General features: G+C 44.1%; 1 long non-coding RNA gene across 1 annotated transcript; it reads right to left on the bottom strand.

The window, feature by feature from the left end:
• Window positions 1-12,290: 12,290 nt before the first annotated feature.
• On the bottom strand, window positions 12,291-14,070 carry LOC139667976 (uncharacterized). Its single transcript, XR_011696968.1, has 3 exons — window positions 13,997-14,070; window positions 13,807-13,899; window positions 12,291-12,448 (listed from the first exon to the last, which is right to left on the bottom strand). It is a non-coding gene; the product is annotated as an uncharacterized lncRNA (long non-coding RNA).
• Between the last annotated feature and the right edge of the window lie 5,776 nt (window positions 14,071-19,846).

Raw genomic sequence — 19,846 nt, 5'->3', positions numbered from 1 at the left:
CAAGGCAGTGCTATGAGGCAATGCATAGAGTGCATAGAGGCAAATATTTATTTATTTATTTATTTGGTTTGGTTACATGGTCCATTAGGTGAGAAGGTATTCGCTAAAGAGCTGGGTCTTTAGCCTTTTCTTAAAGATTGAGAGGGACTCTGCGGATCGAATGGAGTTTGGTAACTCGTTCCACCACCGAGGAACCACAGAAGAAGAGTCTGGATAGTGACTTAGGGCCTCGCTGTGGTGGCAGCATCAGGCGCCGCTCCTTGGCAGAGCGTAGTGAGCGGGAGGGAGCATAGACCTGAATGAGGGAGTTCAGGTAGGTCGGAGCCGTTTTGGTCGCCGCTTTGTAGGCGAGGATCAAGGACTTGAACTTGATGCGGGCGAGTGGAGGGAGATGAACAGCGGAGTGACATGTGCTCTTTTGGGCCGGTTGAAGACCGGATGCTCCGCCGCGTTCTGGATCATCTGCAGAGGTTTGAGCTACATGCCGGGAGCCCTGCCAGTAAGGAGCTGCAGGAGTCAAGGCTGATATTACAAGCGCCTGTACCAGGAGTTGTGCTGCATGTTCAGACAGGGAGGGTCTGATCTTTCTGATGTTGTACAGAGCAAATTGGCATGACCGAGCAACAGAAGCCACATGATCCTTGAAGGTTAGTTGGTCATCAATCATGACACCCAAGTTTCTGGCAGACTTTGTGGGCTTGAGCTGGGCTGATTCGAGCTGGATACTGATCTGTTGTACAGAGGGACTGGCTGGGATGACAAGGAGCTCAGTCTTTGACAGGTTAAGCTGAAGGTGATGTTCCTTCATCCATGCCAAGATATCAGCGAGGCATGCCGATATCTGTGCCGAGACCGCAGGGTCGTCTGGCGGGAACGATAGGAGGAGCTGGGTATCGTCAGCATATGAATGGTATGAGAAGCCATGTGAGCGGATCACTGCACCCAGTGAGGTGGTGTATATTGAAAAGAGAAGGGGTCCAAGCACTGACCCTTGAGGTTCCCCTGTGGACAAGCAGTGGGATTTAGACACTTCCCCTCTCCAAGACACTCTGAAGGATCTCCCTGAGAGGCAAGACTCAAACCAGCAGAGAGCGGATCCTGAGAAGCCGAGCACAGCGAGTGTGGAGAGGAGGATTTGGTGGTTAACTGTGCCAAAGGCAGCCGATAGGTCAAGTAACATTAGAACAGAGGACTGATTTCATATATTTACAGTCAAATCTAAACCTTATCTTCAACCTCTCTGAATTCTGTGAAGGCTCTTTGGGAGGAGGATTTGGGGGAGGGGATCTCTGAGGAGCTTTGGGGGGATATTCTTGAACGTGTGCATACCTCATCTGTCTGCGCCAGACATGCGTTGATTCAAGGTAAAGTTGTTCACCGCACCCATTGGACCAAAGTTAGGCTTTGCAAAATTTATGACAATATTAACCCCTCTTGTGAAAAAGGTCATCAAACACCTGCAAACCATGTGCATATGTTTTGGTCGTGTACATCTCTGCGTAACTACTGGACTGCGATTTTCAATACTCTGACGGAGGTAACTGGGACACTTCTCGAACCTAATGCCATTACTGCTCTGTTCGGCATCCCTCAGTTGCCTTTGCCTAGGCTCCAAGCGGATCTGATAGCTATTGTAACATTATTGGCTAAACACCGCCTTCTCACACTCTGTGGTTAAAAGAAATTTTCAATAATTCACAGCTTGAAAAAATCCGATATACACTGAAAGGCTCTTCCAAGAAATGTAAAAAAAATGTGGGGGCCTTTCTTTGCCTATGCAGAGAAAATTACCTTCCCAGTTATCCCCGAATAAGATCCCATTTTATCTTATTTACTTATTATTTTTATTTATTTATCCTTATTCTGGCCTGATGAGGTTATAGTGTTTACCGTAGTATGTGAAATATGACCAAGCTGACTGTTTGTGTTGTGTTTTCCTTTTAGTTGCTGTGTATTGTATGTTGTTGTTTTTTTGTTTTTTTTACTGTACTATTATGTCACTGTCATTTACAAGTGCTTTACATTATTGTCAATTTGTGTTTAAAAACCAATAAACAAAATTCATTAAAAAAAAAAGAGGAGGACTGACCGGCAGCTCTAGCTGATCGCAGTGTTTCCACTACAGACAAGAGCGCAGTCTCAGTAGAGCGTCCGCGTTTGAAGCCAGACTGGTTAGGATCATACAGGTTGTTCTCAGAAAGGAATTCAGAGACTTGATTAAAGACCGCACACTCAAGTGTCTTGGAAAGGAAGGTGAGGAGTGAAACCGGTCTGTAATTATCAACCTGAGATGGGCTGAGTGTAGGTTTCTTTAGCAGCGGGGTAACCTGGGCTTGCTTAAAAGCAGTGGGGAACACACCCGTGAGGAGTTGATGATGTGCGTGACTGCAGGGATAAGTGTGGGAGAGATGGCCTGCAGGAGGTTGGAGGGTATGGGGTCCAACGGACAGGTAGTGGGACGAGAGTCAAGCAGAAGTTTGGAGACTTGCTCCTCAGTGAGATGGGAAAAAGACAGGAGTGAGGTCCTGTTAGCTGGTGGCAGCAGACTGAGTTGGTCAGGCTCAGAGAACTGATTACTGATGGTAGAAACCTTATCAGTAAAGAAGGATGCAAAGAGGTCAGCCGTGAGCAAACTTGAGGGTGGAGGTGGTGGAGGGTTGAGGAGTGAATTAAAAGCTGAAAATAATTTCAGAGCGTCTTTGGCGCTGCTGATTTTCTCCTGATAGTAAGTGGTCTTGGCACTTTTTAACTAGCTAGATGATTATGCTTGTTAGTAGGAAAAAATCATTGCATGTTTTGCTCTTTCCACAGGCCACATTAACAATAAGCCAACTGCAAAATTATATTATCCTTACTCTTTAATGTCAGTGAACAATATTCTAGCCTATTGGTAAGTTTACTTGTTAGCATAGCGTACCTAGTTAGCAAGCTAACTCACTAACCCTGCAGGAGCTCATAAGGATTTTGTTCAGTTTTACTGAGGATTTTGTTCAATTGTGCTAACTTCAATTTGGAAAACTTAGCTTACCTCCGAAGAAGCACAAAGGACTTTTGAAAGAAGCGCAGCAGCAGCACACTGATGATGTCAGAGGGCTGTGATTGGTTGATCGCAATGTTGGTCCAGGACCGCAATGTGGGATGCTGATTCAGGAACATGTCCTACTTGGCTAAATCACGTCGTGCTAGTGTGCACACAGACAATCTATTCACTTATAACGATTTAAATCTTTTTATAGTTATACTTATTTTTATAGTTATCGTTCTAGATGTGAATGGGCCTTTAGAGTGAAAACAGCTGCAGTCTTATTAGCAGCAGACCATCATCTCACAGGATGGTCGGAGCATATCGTTTTTCACTGACCTGGAACCGCAGTGTTTCTGCTCTCTTCTCATTATCTCAACGTTTTTATAATTTCTCACTTATTTCAGCCTGCTGTTTCATGTTCTTGTGTTTTTCATGTTGTACACACTGAGATTTGTTTCTTTGACTCAATAAGTCCTATTGCTGTTATTTTGCACATCCTGCTTTCATGCTGTAATTCATATTTATCCCTACATTTCAGTCTTAGTGTCTTAATATGATCTTCAGATGTTGGAACTGTTGGTTGTGTTATGTTTGCTGTATTGTTATTTATATTCAATATTTTCTTTCCTGTGTCATTGTGTTGTTTTGCTGCTGCAGCGACTCAGCTACCCACAGGGATCAATAAAGTTTCATGTTATCTTAAATATGAAATTTACATTAATATTCTGGTATTATCTTGGATTTTTAAATGTCCAGTGCAATGAGAATTGCATTTCTCAATTTCATTGTATAATTTAACAAAGGAGCTGTTAATGTAAAGTTTCCCAAATTATTCTGTCAGCATTGTGAAAACTCTCCTCTGGTTTCAACAGAATCAAACAGATTTAGAACTCCAATCTGCTTCCTGGTGTAAAAAATGTCACCTGCACCCAGGTTTTGATGAATGCTCTGATTGTCAACAGCATGCATAGTTAATGAGGTGTCCCGTAGTCTGCCAAAGCTCCGACTCCAGCTCCGTCTTTGTCTTTGTTCCACAGACAGAAGTCTGGTCTAAGTGAAGCTTCGGCTCTGCCTCGTTCCATCTAACATCAAAAATTGTTAGAAATCAAACTTTTCCTGACTGAGTTCAGATCTCTGCACTGGATCTTTATGTTATGTTTTGAAGTTTGGTGCAATCACAGATATTAACTGATATCACTATCTAATCCCATCCCTCTGCAGTCAGCAGGTTGAATCAGTTTACCTGGCGCCAAACCTCAGCCGTTTCCATGGTTACAGCTCTGCCACAATATACACACTATAACAAATTAATATACAGTATATATATATATATATATAATTCTTTATCTGCCTCTATGCTCTGCCTCTCTGCCTTGTAGCTCCTCTGTCCTTTTGGACCAGATCTTAGCTTTATGGCTCTTACTCTCGTTTTCTCCTGACTAGATCCTTGCTTGTGTTGTATTAAAATCTCATGTGTACGTCGCTTTGGATAAAAGCGTCTGCCAAATGGGAAATTGTAAATTGTAAATTGCCACAGTGAAGCCAGGGGGCTGCAGACTGTCTTCAGAGTTGAGAATTCAGCAAAGCTGTGTCATAATGTGTAACACATCTCACACTGTGCTGTATTATACAGGTGAAGCAGCTCTGCCCCCCCAACACACACACACACACACACGCACACACACACACACACACACACACACACACACTCACACTCACACGCATATACACTCACACATTCACACACACACACACACACACACAGACTCACACACATTGCCTTTAACCTCAAGTTAACCGTTAACAGTTCAGCAATAAGTATTGAGATCATATATATATAGATGATAAACTGTGGGCTGATGAGATGATGAGAAGCAGGTGAGCAGACTGGAGACGAGCTGATTGCAGGCAGGTGTGTAGGACGAGCTGGGAGCCGGGAGAACGAGGGGAGACCACGCCCACTCACAGACAAGACACTGGGTGCATTCCATTTGGCCAAAATGCAAAAAAATGAGCCGCCATCATTAAGGATGTTCCAACTGGTTAAAAGACGCCTCCGTCCTCCAGTAAGGCGTGGTCGGAGGATACTCAGGTGTATCCTCCATGCGGAAATAATGAGTGAAGTCAATTAACCATTGGCACGTGCGGATATAAGCCCCGCCTCCATACCATACCGTGTAAGTAGCCCCAACTTGTTATATATTCTTCAAACAGAAATAGCAGAGGTTTTAACATTGCCGAACATTTGCTAATGAAGGGTTATACGTTAAATGTTCATATACTGACAGATCTGTTGTAGGATGTCAAACTTTTTCCAAATAAATGATCTTAAGGGTTGACTGTGATTATAGGGACAGAGGAGGAGACGGCCAGCTGATCCTCCAGCGCATAGAGAGGGTGAGTGGGGGGCAAGTAACGTGAATGTTAGGCTATATGGAGTTATTTTATAGGATTTATCATTAATATGAATGACATTCCATGATCTAATAAGGCTGAATGAAATCCGTTCATTAGGACAATAGCCTATAGATGCACACATGCGACTCTTTTACCATGCATGTCTCTTTCTAACAGGACCTCCAGTCAGCAGCACCGGGCTCTGGGGCTGAGGATGGGGAGCAAACGGCTGCAGCTGGTCCTGGTTCTCCCTCATGCAGGAGACCACTTGGGGGGGGATCCCCCTCCGCCCCGATCCCAGTCCCCATCCGGCCCCGATCCCAGTCCCCATCCGGCCCCGATCCCAGTCCCCCTCCGGCCCCGATCCCTGTCCCCTTGCAGCCCCGATCCCAGTCCCCCTCCGCCCCGATCCCAGTCCCCATCCGGCCCCGATCCCAGTCCCCATCCGGCCCCGATCCCTGTCCCCCTGCAGCCCCGATCCCAGTCCCCCTCCGGCCCCGATCCCAGTCCCCCTCCGGCCCCGATCCCAGTCCCCCTCCGGCCCCGATCCCAGTCCCCATCCGGCCCCGATCCCAGTCCCCCTCCGGCCCCGATCCCAGTCCCCATCCGGCCCCGATCCCTGTCCCCTTGCAGCCCCGATCCCAGTCCCCCTCCGGCCCCGATCCCAGTCCCCCTCCGGCCCCGATCCCTGTCCCCTTGCAGCCCCGATCCCAGTCCCCCTCCGGCCCCGATCCCTGTCCCCATCCGGCCCCGATCCCAGTCCCCCTCCGGCCCCGATCCCAGTCCCCCTCCGGCCCCGATCCCAGTCCCCATCCGGCCCCGATCCCAGTCCCCCTCCGGCCCCGATCCCAGTCCCCATCCGGCCCCGATCCCAGTCCCCCTCCGGCCCCGATCCCAGTCCCCATCCGGCCCCGATCCCAGTCCCCCTCCGGCCCCGATCCCAGTCCCCATCCGGCCCCGATCCCAGTCCCCATCCGGCCCCGATCCCAGTCCCCCTCCGGCCCCGATCCCAGTCCCCATCCGGCCCCGATCCCAGTCCCCCTCCGGCCCCGATCCCAGTCCCCATCCGGCCCCGATCCCAGTCCCCCTCCGGCCCCGATCCCAGTCCCCCTCCGGCCCCGATCCCTGTCCCCATCCGGCCCCGATCCCAGTCCCCCTCCGGCCCCGATCCCAGTCCCCCTGATGAGCGACCGGGGCCATCGGATGCTGCTGCCCGCTCCATGTGTGACCTCTGACCTCCGCGGCTTCCTCGGTCCCCCGGCAGCCAAGAGGTGAAGAGCAGAGGGAGCTGCTGGGGTTTCTCCGGGAAGAGACCGAGGACGCACGGGCTGAGCAGCAGACGGAGCCATTTTCAACTATATTAGAGACTATTTTATTTTATTTTTTTTATATAAAAAAATAAATAAAATGCAAATTTCTCTGCCTTTTAGGCGTAGCCTACCTCTGTTTCCATTCTCACCATATTCATAACCTTGGTCACGGTGCGTAATGACCGTTGCCATGACAGCACATATTTTCATCATAAAGGCCGGTATGTTTTTGCTGGAATCACTTCTGTGTCTTCTCTGGATCATCAGTTGGTTTGCTGCGTTTGTTTGATGTGTCTCTCATTCAGTGTTCATCATGCTTATGAATTGTGTTTGTGTTGCCATGGAATTTCTCTTCGGGAGAATAAATTCTTACTAAACCTCATTAACAGCATTTCATTATTTTAAATCGCACATTTTGCTCTTACAGCTAGATCTATGGTTATTTGGGAATTTATTTATTTATTTAGGAATAAAAAGAAAGCACTTGGGTTCATTGCCAGTGAGATGTCAAACAGCCACATGATCGTTGTCTAATCCAAGTCGCATAAAGGATAAAAGTTGGACAATTTGTATAGCACCTTTCTTATCAGTGCTGCAAAGTGCTTCACAAAATTAAAATGTAGCATACAGCAAACAGAATAACAAAAAAACTGAATGAAAACAGAAATCAGGAAACGGGTGCTTTTTAGGATTTTTTTTAAGTGTTCTACCTTCATGAGGTAGACAAGGCTCATTAGATGCTGGCATAATTTAGATGAATTAAACATTAATCTGAACTTTGTTAAACATTTTTATGTGGATAAAACATGAGCCTTAGACAGCTGTCATCCTGCATGGGAGGAGCATCAACGCAACGCTTCACAGGTCAGTTCAATATGGCGGCTGGAGGACGTTCCAACTGACAAGCCAGGTTCACTCGCCTCCTCGCATCTTCTCCTCGTTTCCTCCGTGACCTTTGACCGAGGAGTCGAGGAAGAGACGCGAGGCGAGGAGACGAGGAGACGAGGAGACATCGTTACCAAATGGAATGCACCCAGAGGCTGCGGTCGAACAGTCAAAAAAAATACGTCCTAGCTCCTATTCCTAACCACTTCTCCTTGACCTGGTTGGAAAACGTCATGAGGTCAAGGAAAGATGTGAAGGAGAATTCATCAAGATTTAGGAAAAGACACCGCGGTGATAAGAGAATCCGACCGCACTGACACTAGGCTACGTGATTATGCGCCGGAGGATGTTAATGAGGTGGGTCTGCCGTGTGAAACTACAAGGTTCAGAAGATGGACGACTGAAAGCATCTTAGATCCTTCGCCCCGTGTGTTCTTACCGTGTTTCATGCAGGCTGTAGAAACGTGGACGACCCGGTGAAAAATATTACTTCATCACCAAGGTTGGAATTGAAATAAAAAAGGAATATAGGCGACCAGTCACTAAAGTGAAAGGAAATGGTTTTCACATTGAGAATGGTTGCTCACGCTCAGCCTGCTGTCCACTCATATTTATCGACATGAATCCCAATTAGTATGATTGTATGAAAATAATTGTTAAATTCATGCAAGATAGGCATAACATGTTAGGCCTACAAATCTACTACTGTACATATCATCATTCTTAAGTTTCAAACATGTTGAATTAAAAACATCATCTGGCTAAAAACGTCTCATATCCCTTTTTCTTGAAAGACAGACTTCTGTGTTATGGTCAATATGATTATGATCTGATTATAAGCCTGTGCATATAACAGCTTAAGAACCACCACACAACTCAGTAAACACCTTGAAATGTTGGCTTGATTGTGCTTTGAATTTGTTATGGCTGATCCAGGCCTTTATTAAGGCAAGAGCTTCAGCATCTGAGACTGAAGTCAAATGAATGAATGATATTCCTAAAGGCTGCAATACAACAAGCTCAGAATGAAGAAATAACTAATGCAGACTGAGCAGAGGTTCCTCTACAACGTTAACTTCACTTTGATCACTTTACCACAGCAGCGTAACGTTTGTTCTCCTCTGGGTTTAACATGTTGTTGAAAGTTCAAAACATATAAACATATTAGCAAGTTATGGCATAAGATGGAAAATGCTTAATAAGCAACGGTAACTTGATGATGATCTGCGTCTCTTGTCGGTCATGATCGTTTATCGGAATTGTGGGACGGCATTATCTCCTTTCCTTTCGTAAAGGATGGTCCAGTGTCTCCTCTGCTAAAGGAGCTAAGTAAGGAAGCATTGAAGCACCTTTCCTTCGCATTTAGAGAATTCCAACAGCTCTTATCATGGCTGCCACTTAGATACTTCCGGGTCATTTCACTCAGTTAGGAACCTTCCTAAGCAGAAAAGACTATTGGACCGCAGCCAGAGAGAGAGACAGACAGGGGAGCACTGGAAACACAAGGACTAGGCTGGGACCATGACATGGGTACCATTACAACCAGAAACTAGATCTCCAAAAAGAGGAAATCAAAGAAACAAGGTGAGTTATTTGTTTCTTGTGGGTTGTTGTTTTTTTTCTTCTTTTCTTTTGTGTTTTGTAGAAATGAGCCACACCCCTTGGTCAACAAGGTCTGTCCAACTCTTCAAAGTGAAGGCTTTAATGATGATACTGTTGCCTTCTCTGGTGAGATGTGTTGATGTGTTGTAAGTGTCCCTGATGCCCATCTAAAAACAGCACTCCAAGCACCTTACATTACTAAAATGTACACACAGGGCACATGCTCATTTTTACCCTACTATGTGACAATGGGAAAAGGACGGGATTTTCTATAGTGCTGTCACTGTGCAGCATAATGTGCACATTCTTTTACTGTCCACATTAAGCCCCTTTTTATTTCTTTGTACTGTTTATACATAGTAGGAGCTCATGCTAAGGAGACCTCAATGTGCATTCATTCTCAATAATCTGTTTACGTAAATTGTCTGACTGAAATGTAGTAATATTGGTAACAAAAGAAAAAAAATACCCTAACCCTAACCGACTATTTTCTCTTGCTGCGTCACTCTTATAACCTTTATCAACACAGTCACTGATAAATTTACAAGGATAAAATCTAGAAAAATGAATTTGTGGAATTAGTACAATTGGCAGATTTGGTAAAAACAATGAAGTTGCTGTGATACTGAGGCACTTGCATGACTTCATATGAATTGGTAAATACAATAAATTTCTGCTAAACGCTCACGTTGTTTTGACTGCTCACTCAGAGACTGTTTAGAGAGACTTTGGGCACAACAGCAGAAAATAAGCTTTAATTCCTAGATCGGGTCACCATGTCCTTATAACTGCTGCTGTTGCTGGTTCTGCTTTGGATCTCATTCTGGTCTTACATTATGTTTAAACAGGTGGAAAGCAATGCCTGGGAAGTTCATCTGCTACTGATGCATAACATTAAAGTCAGGAAATAATCTTGCAGAGTAGTGATCAGTAGAACCAAATAACAAAACAAATAAATGACCAAAACTCATGTTTGTCTTTTGCCCCAATTTTATTTTATTTATTTTTTTGTATTTTATAATGCCATAAAAATGATAAAACACAACAGCATGTCTCAGTGTCATTAAGGCCACAGTTCTGCCTAAATTATCTCTCAATTAAAGTCACATCTTCATTTAACTGCAAATCATTAACATTTTGGTTCAGCATACAATTTTGCCTAATTCCTTTACCACAGACTGGATATGTGTACCTGCTTGTGACAAAGGTCCTTTTAGTTTAGAAGAACAATATTTCCTCAATGGATGAAACTGAGCATGAACTGATGTCCAGCCTGTTGTAGGTGAAAGCCCACAGGCTGCTGTCTCCACAGATAGAACAGAATAACAGAAAAGGGAAATATAAAAAATGGAAAAGTTGTACTATGGTCCTTTCTCTAAGAAGTGTTAAATATGAAACAATGTCCTTCATTAAACATCTTCCATTCAGCTGGCCTCAAGTGTAATATATTAATTCCTTCATGTCATGTCACATCCTATTGGATCGTCATTGATCCCTGACAAAGCTCTTTCCCTTCATGTCATAACTTGCTAGTGTTTTAGTTTCTTCATTCTGTAGTAAGGTAACTTATTGGCTGTATAGTTGTACAATAGATAGTTTGCATCAATTTAATATAAAACCCACAATAAAACCCACAACACCCTCTAAAAACCCTTCGTTCATCAGTTCTGTTAGAGTCACTGCACAGGAAAACCACTTCTATCACTTCCAGTTATTTGGCCATGTTATAGTGAAAGATATCTTCCTAATCCAAATCTGTATTCTCTGTCTGTGTCATTCATGCACTTTGATACTGTATCTTAAAATCTTACACTTTGTACAGGATGATTTTATTTAGCCCACCCCCCCACCGCCTCTGTGTGCCAACAGCCAAAACTGGACCAAGACGTCTTTAAAAATTGGCAATGAACAGCTGACAGTGAGTGTGCAGTGACTCTTTAGCTCCCGTCTCCCACCATCTCTCATTTCCTTCCTTCCCAACCATACCTGCTATATAAATGTCACCCAGTTAATCTGCAGTGTGTTTGTGTATATTTAAAGACCCCAAGAAGTGAAAAATTACTTTGGATCAGCGATGTCCTGAACCAGAACTTAACCTAGTAAGACGACACAGGGCAAAAACTTAGAATTGATTATGAGAAATTTTCAATCAAAACAGCCTCAGATATTTTTTCTATCCAGTTTTTCTGTAAACACTCAGTGATGTGTTTCAAAATCAACGATCTGATTGGCATCTCCAGCACTTGGAGCTCACTGCATCTTCATTTTTATGTCGACAGGAACCTTTAGCAGCTGAGCAGAGGTTTCTGCTTCATGGGGTCTTTAAGGCTGCCACTGCCAAACAGCACTCAATTACTGTTTTCTATTTGTTAGCTAGAGTTGTAGGTTTAATAGAGTTATAGATGTAATAGTGTGGTTATAGTTAAACCCAAACTTCCCCGCACACTTCCCGTCACCAAATTCGATTAATATGGTGGTATAAATTCTATAAAGGTGGTGTGATGCCACCCTGCCCCAGTCTGGAGTGAACTCTGATATGATAAGATATGACAACATCAGTCTTCACAGGACTGTACTAAGATCCATCAGGTAAAAGACTCCTATCTATTTTGTAGTCTGTAAATCACTGAGGAAGGGCCGACATCACATGCTGCTGAACGATAGCCCATGTAGGATTTTCTCACATTTCCAGACTAGATGCACCAATGTGCTCTGGTCCTGTGTTACATTTACTTTGTACATGTTAAGAATTTAGCAGATGCTCTTATGCAGTGCATCAGTAAGTCAAGCAGTATGAGAGTAGCAGCACACAGCTGTTGAGGAACATATCCATATCAGCTGTTGTGGGGCTCGAACCGGTGACCTGGTGGTTACACAACAACCTCTCTAATTATTATGATTATTCCTGATTATGTCCTCGTCCCCAGTGGCTCTAACAAGTCCTCGTCAGTCCACCAGAAGTCAGTTCTACCATCTCAAAACTCTAAACTAGATCGAATTAAACTAGACCAAATTATAGAAGAATCAGATCAGTAGGTAAATCTAGTTATATCTAGCAGTTTGGTGTCAACACAATCACGTTAACAACAATGTATTTAAAAATCCTACAGGAATTATCATTTCAACACTGAAGGGGTTCAGGCCAGGCTCGTGGTCAGGGTGAAGCAGAGGTCAAGGGTCGTTTTCGGTCTAAAGCTTGAAGGTCAGTCCAAGTCACCATGGAAACGACCTGAGGAGAAAAACAGATGAATTGGTCACTAGGAACTCTGCCCTCATGGCCGGTCACATCTGTTTCACCTAACAAATGATCTTCAAGAAACGCGTATTGAGGTTGGTCACAATACTTTTCTGCCTTTTAAATTAAGAACCCAACCGTGACACTGGCACTGGATAGCTAGCATTATCATATGGCGCTTTTCCACTGCCTGGTACCAGCTCGACTCGACTCTACTCTACTCGCCTTTTTTGGTTTTCCACTGGCCAAGTACCAGGTGCCAGGTACCATATTACGTAGTACCTGGTACTTTTTTTCGTAGCACCTCCGTCGAGGTTCCAAGCGAGCTGAGGCGAGCTGAGGCGATACCAAAAGGTGACGTAAAAACACTGCAGACCACTGATTGGTCAGAGAATCGTCATCGCGACACGGGACGTATATGCTAACGTTAGCTACCAGGCTAGCTTACCCTCTTGCGTCGCCTTGAGCAGCCAGAGAGCAGTCTGCTGTCTCGCTGCCTTCAGCCTCTTCTGAAATCAAATCTGTCTCCTTGCTGTGACTGACAGCCACACACCGAGAATCAAGAACACCATCGCTTCGATATCCTCCATTGTAGCTGTGTGTCACGTTTCATGCAGTGTCGCAGCGTCGCTATGACGACCAGTTTGGGGGGTGGGGCACATTGAGGGGGTACTATATGTGCAGTGGAAAACCAAGTGGTACTACCAAAAGCGAGTAGAGTCGAGGCGAGTTGAGCCGGTACTATGCAGTGGAAAAGCGGCAATAGTTACTAGCTAATAGCTAACTATCTACCAGTCAGCATTGATCATAGCATCACAGCCAAGTGGTAGTTAGCTAGCTATTAGCTACTAGCATACTAGTTAGCTAGTATTGCTAGGGTAACTTTAAAACATCATATTATTATATTTAATCATGCGCATGAATATATCATCTAGTCCTGCCTCAGACTGACTGAAGCCACACTGCTTCTCTTCTTCGTTTATTTTGACTCTCTGCTTGGAACAGTGTTGTATAAAACTGGATGATGTCACACTGCCCTGATTAGAGACTCCATGTTGGATTTTTTGGAGGAAATGAACATGCCTAAAGCAACATTTCTATTGGCCAGCTGTGCGAATTCTCAGGTCACAATTCAGCACATGTGGACTTTGCGTGAATGCAAAGAGGCAAAACTGCTTTCAAACCCCGAAATTAAATTTTGTACTCGCTCTTTACATGGTTTTCAGTGGAAGTGAAAGAGAGGCAAAGCACATTTTCACGCATTGTGGTGCGAAGTGTGACCATGCCTCTACCTAACTGGTCACCAGGAACTCTGCTGCAATGTAATTGGTCACCAGGAACTCTGCCCTTACCTATTTGGTCCAGGCCATGGTGATGAGGGCTGGGCTCATGTCTTCAGAGTTAGACACGAGGGATCTGCGTCTTCTACGACCTGCGTTACAGTCCTGGGAGAGAGGGAGAAGGGACAGAGAGAGTTCAGGGTGAAGTGTAACTTGCATGTATTTGTGCATATGTGTGAGTGAATTCATCAGCTTGGCTTACCGGGAGACAGTCAGCGTCGTCCAATGTACACAGCTTCAGTTGGCAGTGCAGGTAGACGTCAGTAGTTTGCCCACTGAACTTGAACGTGTTGAAGGAGAAGTAGCTGGACGTTCCCACTCCGTTGCCCACCACCACCGTCCCATCAGCAGTGTTAGCACAGCTGCTCAGAAGAAGGGAAACCAGAGATGACATCACCAGCTACACCAGTGGTTCAGCCTACTGGTTACAGGGACTGGCCAGTAACCACAACCTCACAGGTTTGATCCCCACGAGACATCCTGTCCTGTTGGAGTTTCTTTACGCCAGACACTGAACTTGCTAACTCATTATTAGTCGCTCTGGTAATGGCACCGGTTAAATGATAGACCCTGGCAGGGTGGCCCAGTGGATAGAAACTGTACAATTACCAAAAGGTCACAGGTTAGATTCCTGCAACACCCAGTGTCTGTCAACAGCCATGGGTCCTGTTTAAATGTCCCTGAGCGATATACTGAACCTGCCTGCTTACTCACTGCTGTGGATAAGAGTCAGCTAAATTACAAAAATGTAAATGCAAGATGTGAAGACACTCTCCTGCAACTTTGCCCTACAGAATTATGTGTTTTGCACCCCGTGTTCACAGTCAGGGTGCCACCTGTGTGTGTCCTCACCCTGAAGTGATGAGGTCGTATCTCGGGGTCCCAGAGGACAATGCCGCGTTGGTTGCCCAGCAGGAGTCGATCATCACGGTGACCACGTTGCCATCAAGCCCAACTGTCGATAGCTCCACCCAAATCGTCTGGTCCAGATTTATCTCTGTGCTCGAAGTGATAGCTTGCGTGCGATCGGAGTCCGAGTAGGCGTTCATGGTCAGAGTGTAAGTCCATTCTCCAGATTCAATCTCCTCGGACACAGAGCTGGGGAAGACAGACACATTTCAGCTGCTGAGTGAAGCTTTGGCTTCAATCAGCACAAAAATAACCATGTTTAGATGTCAGCCACATGTTTGCACAAGCACATAATTTGTGATAAACTGCGACCAGCTTGGGGCTGTGAGAAGGTGTGGCGGTTACATTTTTCACACAGTGCATATGGGGCATAAGGGGCATTTTCAGGTCAGGGAGGGAGTCAGTCAGTCAGTCAGTCAGTCAGTCAGTCAGTCAGTCAGTCAGTCAGTCAGTCAGTCATCAGTCCTTCATGAGATGGCCTCTAGAGGCTGTCTTGGGCTGCGAGATGGTCTCTCGCCTGTAGGGTAAATGGCACACTAACTCCCAGAGTCCCACTCTCTGCCGTTAATTTCTCAACGTCCACATTTAAAAATTTCAACATCTCACACACACATTCTTTTTTTTTTCATAACATTCAACAACAGTCCTAACAGTCCATGTTTGGCAGCCTCTAGTGCTTGTATTATACATTATTTACACAGAATAATCCACACAAAATGGCAGAATTTAGAAATATTCTGCAATATATGTGATTTTAGAATTATATTTACATATTATGCAAGCAAAGCCTATATAAAGATGGTTTCTATTCTACTGCTTCAATGCTATTAGCAAAATCTGACAGAAAAAACACCGTTCTTGTTATCAGGTCTGGGGTCAATTCATGAATGAACTCCTCATTTCCAGTTGGAATTTGAAAAAACCTACAGGAAACAGAATTGGAATGTCAGTAAATTGATTTTAATCCAATTAATTTTTTGTTTCGTTTTTTCTTACCACATATCTGACATTACACTTAATCTTATATATTATCAATACGTAATATACTAAAATGTTAAAGGTTCCTTTCAGCTGGTATTTGATCCAGAACATGTAATTGTAATCTATACATTATGATTGAATGTATTTGATTTTGTCGAACTGTCTTTTTTTTGATTGATAATGTTTGATTTATAATGTTTAGTGAGTCGAGACAAACTTTCTTAGAGCCTGTGTCCACCAGCGACCTCTTGAGCGCTTTGGAGCGGAGAGGACGTGTCGGGTGTTGTTGCTATGATGTTGCAACAGCAGTCACTGTCAGTCGTTGTCTCACAGCAGTGTATTGTTTTTATCGTTTCAAGTCAACTTTTGTTTTTCGTTGCTGGTTAGCTAGCTAAGTGTTCCTTTAAAAGACTGGTTGTACTGGACAGCTCCCAGAATGAATTTGGGAACTGTATGAATGTGAAACAAGGCAGTGCTGACAAAGAGCTTGGTGCTCAACCTCCCTGGATAAAGAAAGGTGAAAAGAAACAGTGATTTATGGGTCTGTGCTGATAGCTGCAAATACTCACCACATGCACACACATACACACACACACGCTCTCACACACACACACACACACACACACACCTGTCTCTGATTCTGATGCCAATGTCCATGCTCATCTCAGCTGGCTGAGTATAGTAGCAGGATAAGTCGATCTGTACTTCATCGTTGCGAGTGATCGTGCCGTCGTCAGTGCTAATAATCGAGATGGCGTTCTTAAAGAGCAGTTGGCTCTCACTGGTCTGTGGGATGAGGAGGATTCAGATGTTATTATAGGACAAGCTTTCAGGTACAGAAAACTGAAATGAGGAGCTTGAAAATGTTTAGGATTCATCCATTACTTTTAAAACAGATTTTAGCCATTTATCAGACTCTTATCCTGAGTGACTCACAATGAGTGACTTAGAAAGAGTATTTTATTTACTGTTCATTTTTTAATTATCTTTAATTCCTGGATTACATTATAAGCAACCAATATTAAGGAGGTCAAGGCTCAGAGGTCACAGTGACCTGACAATATTCTCTCTTGTCTCTCTTGTAAAAGAGGTTTTTAAATCTTAATGAGACTTTTTTTTAACTGGTTAAATGAAGGTTAAATAAAATAAAATAATAAAAAATATTGCTATGATCATTGAATGATCATGTAAGAGTGCTGGGAAAAGCTAAGAGGAGAGTTAGAAGGGATTTGTTTTTGGTCTGCTCAGTCAACTTAGCCGTTAAGAACAGAGACGCCAAAATCATCCATGTGTCCCCAGTAGATGATTGGATCCAGAACTCCATGCTAACACTTTAGCGTCCACTATGTTGAGTGATAGTAGCTCCATGCTAACACTTTAGCGTCCACTATGTTGAGTGATAGTAGCTCCATGCTAACACTTTAGCGTCCACTATGTTGAGTGACAGTAGGCTCCATGCTAACACTTTAGTATATGGGTTATATTTTGCGTTCCAGTCAATATAGACCATGATTTGTTCTGTATTTCTCTAGGCCTACTTAAGGGATGAAAGTGAGAATAATACAATAATGAATAATAATTAAACCAGTTATTTTACAAAACGTGACCACAGGGTAAATCTGATAGAAAACACTAGAGCCGGTCAGCAGCAGCTCTCTCTCCTCCTCTGTGTGACGGTGTGTGTGTCTTTTTTTTTTTTCCATATTCCAATTTTTGTTTCCATAACTGTTTGCGTATCTTGTAAAGTTAAGGTTAGGGTTAAGGTTCTGGTTAAGTTCAGGCAAGTAAAACAACTTTGGTTCAGGTTTGGGTTAGGGTTAGGGTTCGGCAGCTAATTGAACCCCGGTCGGCGTCATCAAAGTAAACTCATCCGCCCAACCAGCACCCGACCACAACACCCTTACTGTCCACCGTGCCGCTGAATGTGACACTACTTCCTGTTTATAGTCGTGTCTCCTTCACTTAACCGCGTTGTGGTGGGAAAACGTAATCCTAACGCTTTACGTGCCGCCAACACGTAATTTGGTGTTAACAAATCATGTTCTGTGAGATCAGGTTGAACAGAGTGTAAGCTAAAGTGTAAGCATGGAGCACCAGAGTGACTGATGTACCGGGGACACATGGATGATTTTGTTCTTATCAGTTGAAGGCAAAGCTGACCAATGGGACAATCTCCCAAAACACTGATGTATATAAGTAGAGGAGAGCACCCACCGTGACCACCGTGCCGCAGGTGTCACCGCTGAAGCTGAAGGTCACCATGTGGGTGTCGTCGTCCAAATCGCCCGTGCAGGAGTCGTCGTTGAGGTGTAAGTCGGTGTAGTCGATGTTATTTTCCTCCAGGACACAACGAGGTATGCTTAACGCAAAGTCCTCACAGACCGGATCGCCTGAACACAACCACAAGGTGAGTCAACACACACACACACACACACACACACAGACATATACTTACACACACATACAAGCACACATAGGGAAACACAATTCTGACTTCAACCTTTTAAAAATGTTGAAAATTTCCCTACAAAGATTTATTGGGGGAAATGAAATGCCTTAGCTTTGGGATCCATTTGAATTTAATGAAAAATGTCTTAAGACAGTGATGCATAGTCCTGGTTTAGTGGATCTCAATCCTGGTCCTCAAGTACCAAAACCCTTCTGGTTTCCTATTTTACCTGGTAGTTTATTACATTCACCTGGTATCCCACATCTCACTCAGCCCCTGATTACACCAGGTGAACGCTACCAGGAAACCAGCTGGGTTGTGACACTCGAGGACCAGGACTGAGAAGCATTGCTCTACAGGACCAGAACATCTTGTTTAGGAAGCCTCTGGGATTTGGAAGATGCAGCAGTCCATAATATCTGTCAGAAGGGCCAGCATACATACGGATGTGTCTAGAGCCTGTAGTATTTTAGGTCCTTGAACTGCTGTGTCTGAAATACCTGTGGCTGTGGCTACCTGTGTTTAGCTGAGCCGGTATACTGTAATATTGGTAAAAATGTAAAAAAGGCAATTAAATCGTTGATTGCGATTATTTGTGTGACTAATAATCGCAAGCTAAAATTTCAGCCCTACCTGTGGCTGTGACCTTTATAGGCCAGCCGCTAGTTTTGGAAGATTGTTTTTTCCATTTCACAATTTCAACATTTCAACAATTCAGATGTCTTGTGGAAGTGTTTGGCTGAACATTGAACCGTTTCACTGTTGCATGTTGTTTGTTGGAGTTCTTCTTTGTCAGTGGCCTTAATCCTTTGTTGAGGATGGAATGTTAGCGCAGCAGGACTTTAACTACCTTTAGTTAAGTTGTCATAGTGAGCTGTTATCGGTAGTTTGTTATACTTTCATTTGCCAAGATGTTCACATTTCATCTGCAAGTTACTCGTGCGAATCTAGTTTTCACTTGTTTTGATTAACTGTGCAGCCTGTCAACTTACTAGAGATGCTATCCAAGCTATTTTCGGAGGCGAAAATGGCCCGGCAGAGGCAGACGTTGTTGTCCCCCTTCTCACCGCAGAACTCGTCGGAAGAGCAGTACGTGTCCAGGCAGAAGGCCGTCGGGGTAGCAGCTACAGACAGACAGACAGACAGACAGACAGACAGACAGACAGACAGACAGACAGACAGACAGACAGACAGACACACAGACACACAGACAGACAAGAGGGGAGACAGGTAGACATCATTAGAGACAAATGAGACATAAAGGCAAACGGATAGGAAGGTAGACAAGAAAGCAAATAGACAAGAAGGGATACTGGCAGACAGAGAGGTAGATAGACAAGAGGGGAAACAGATCTTTTTCTTTTCTTTTTTTTAAAAGGTATTATCTCCCACATCTTTATGGTTTTCATGGTTTTTTGCCATTTCTTCTTCACTGGATAGCTAAAAGTACAGAGTGATGTGATGGAAGGAGAGAGGCAGGATGACAGGCCAACAGGTCCGGATTCAACAACATAATCAGTTCAGATCAGTCTACAAGTCTGATTTTTTTCATTTTTTTCAAGTGAATCAAATCAACTAAATTAAAGCTACACCAAAAATATTGTTTTCAAAACTGCGATTCATAGGGGCCGGACACCAGGCTAACCCTGACCCAGATAAGCGTCTTGAAAACACTGACAACTGAACCAACTACTGGACATATTGTGTACTGCA

The sequence above is a fragment of the Centroberyx affinis genome, unplaced genomic scaffold (genome assembly GCF_046629955.1).
Source record: "Centroberyx affinis isolate AG114_WGS23_722 - 3 ecotype Tasmania unplaced genomic scaffold, CSIRO-AGI_Caff_v1 ptg005925l_1, whole genome shotgun sequence".
Classification (NCBI taxonomy): domain Eukaryota; kingdom Metazoa; phylum Chordata; class Actinopteri; order Beryciformes; family Berycidae; genus Centroberyx; species Centroberyx affinis.
Note: the sequence above shows the minus strand (reverse complement) of the source record. Positions and strands in the feature narration are given on the sequence as shown.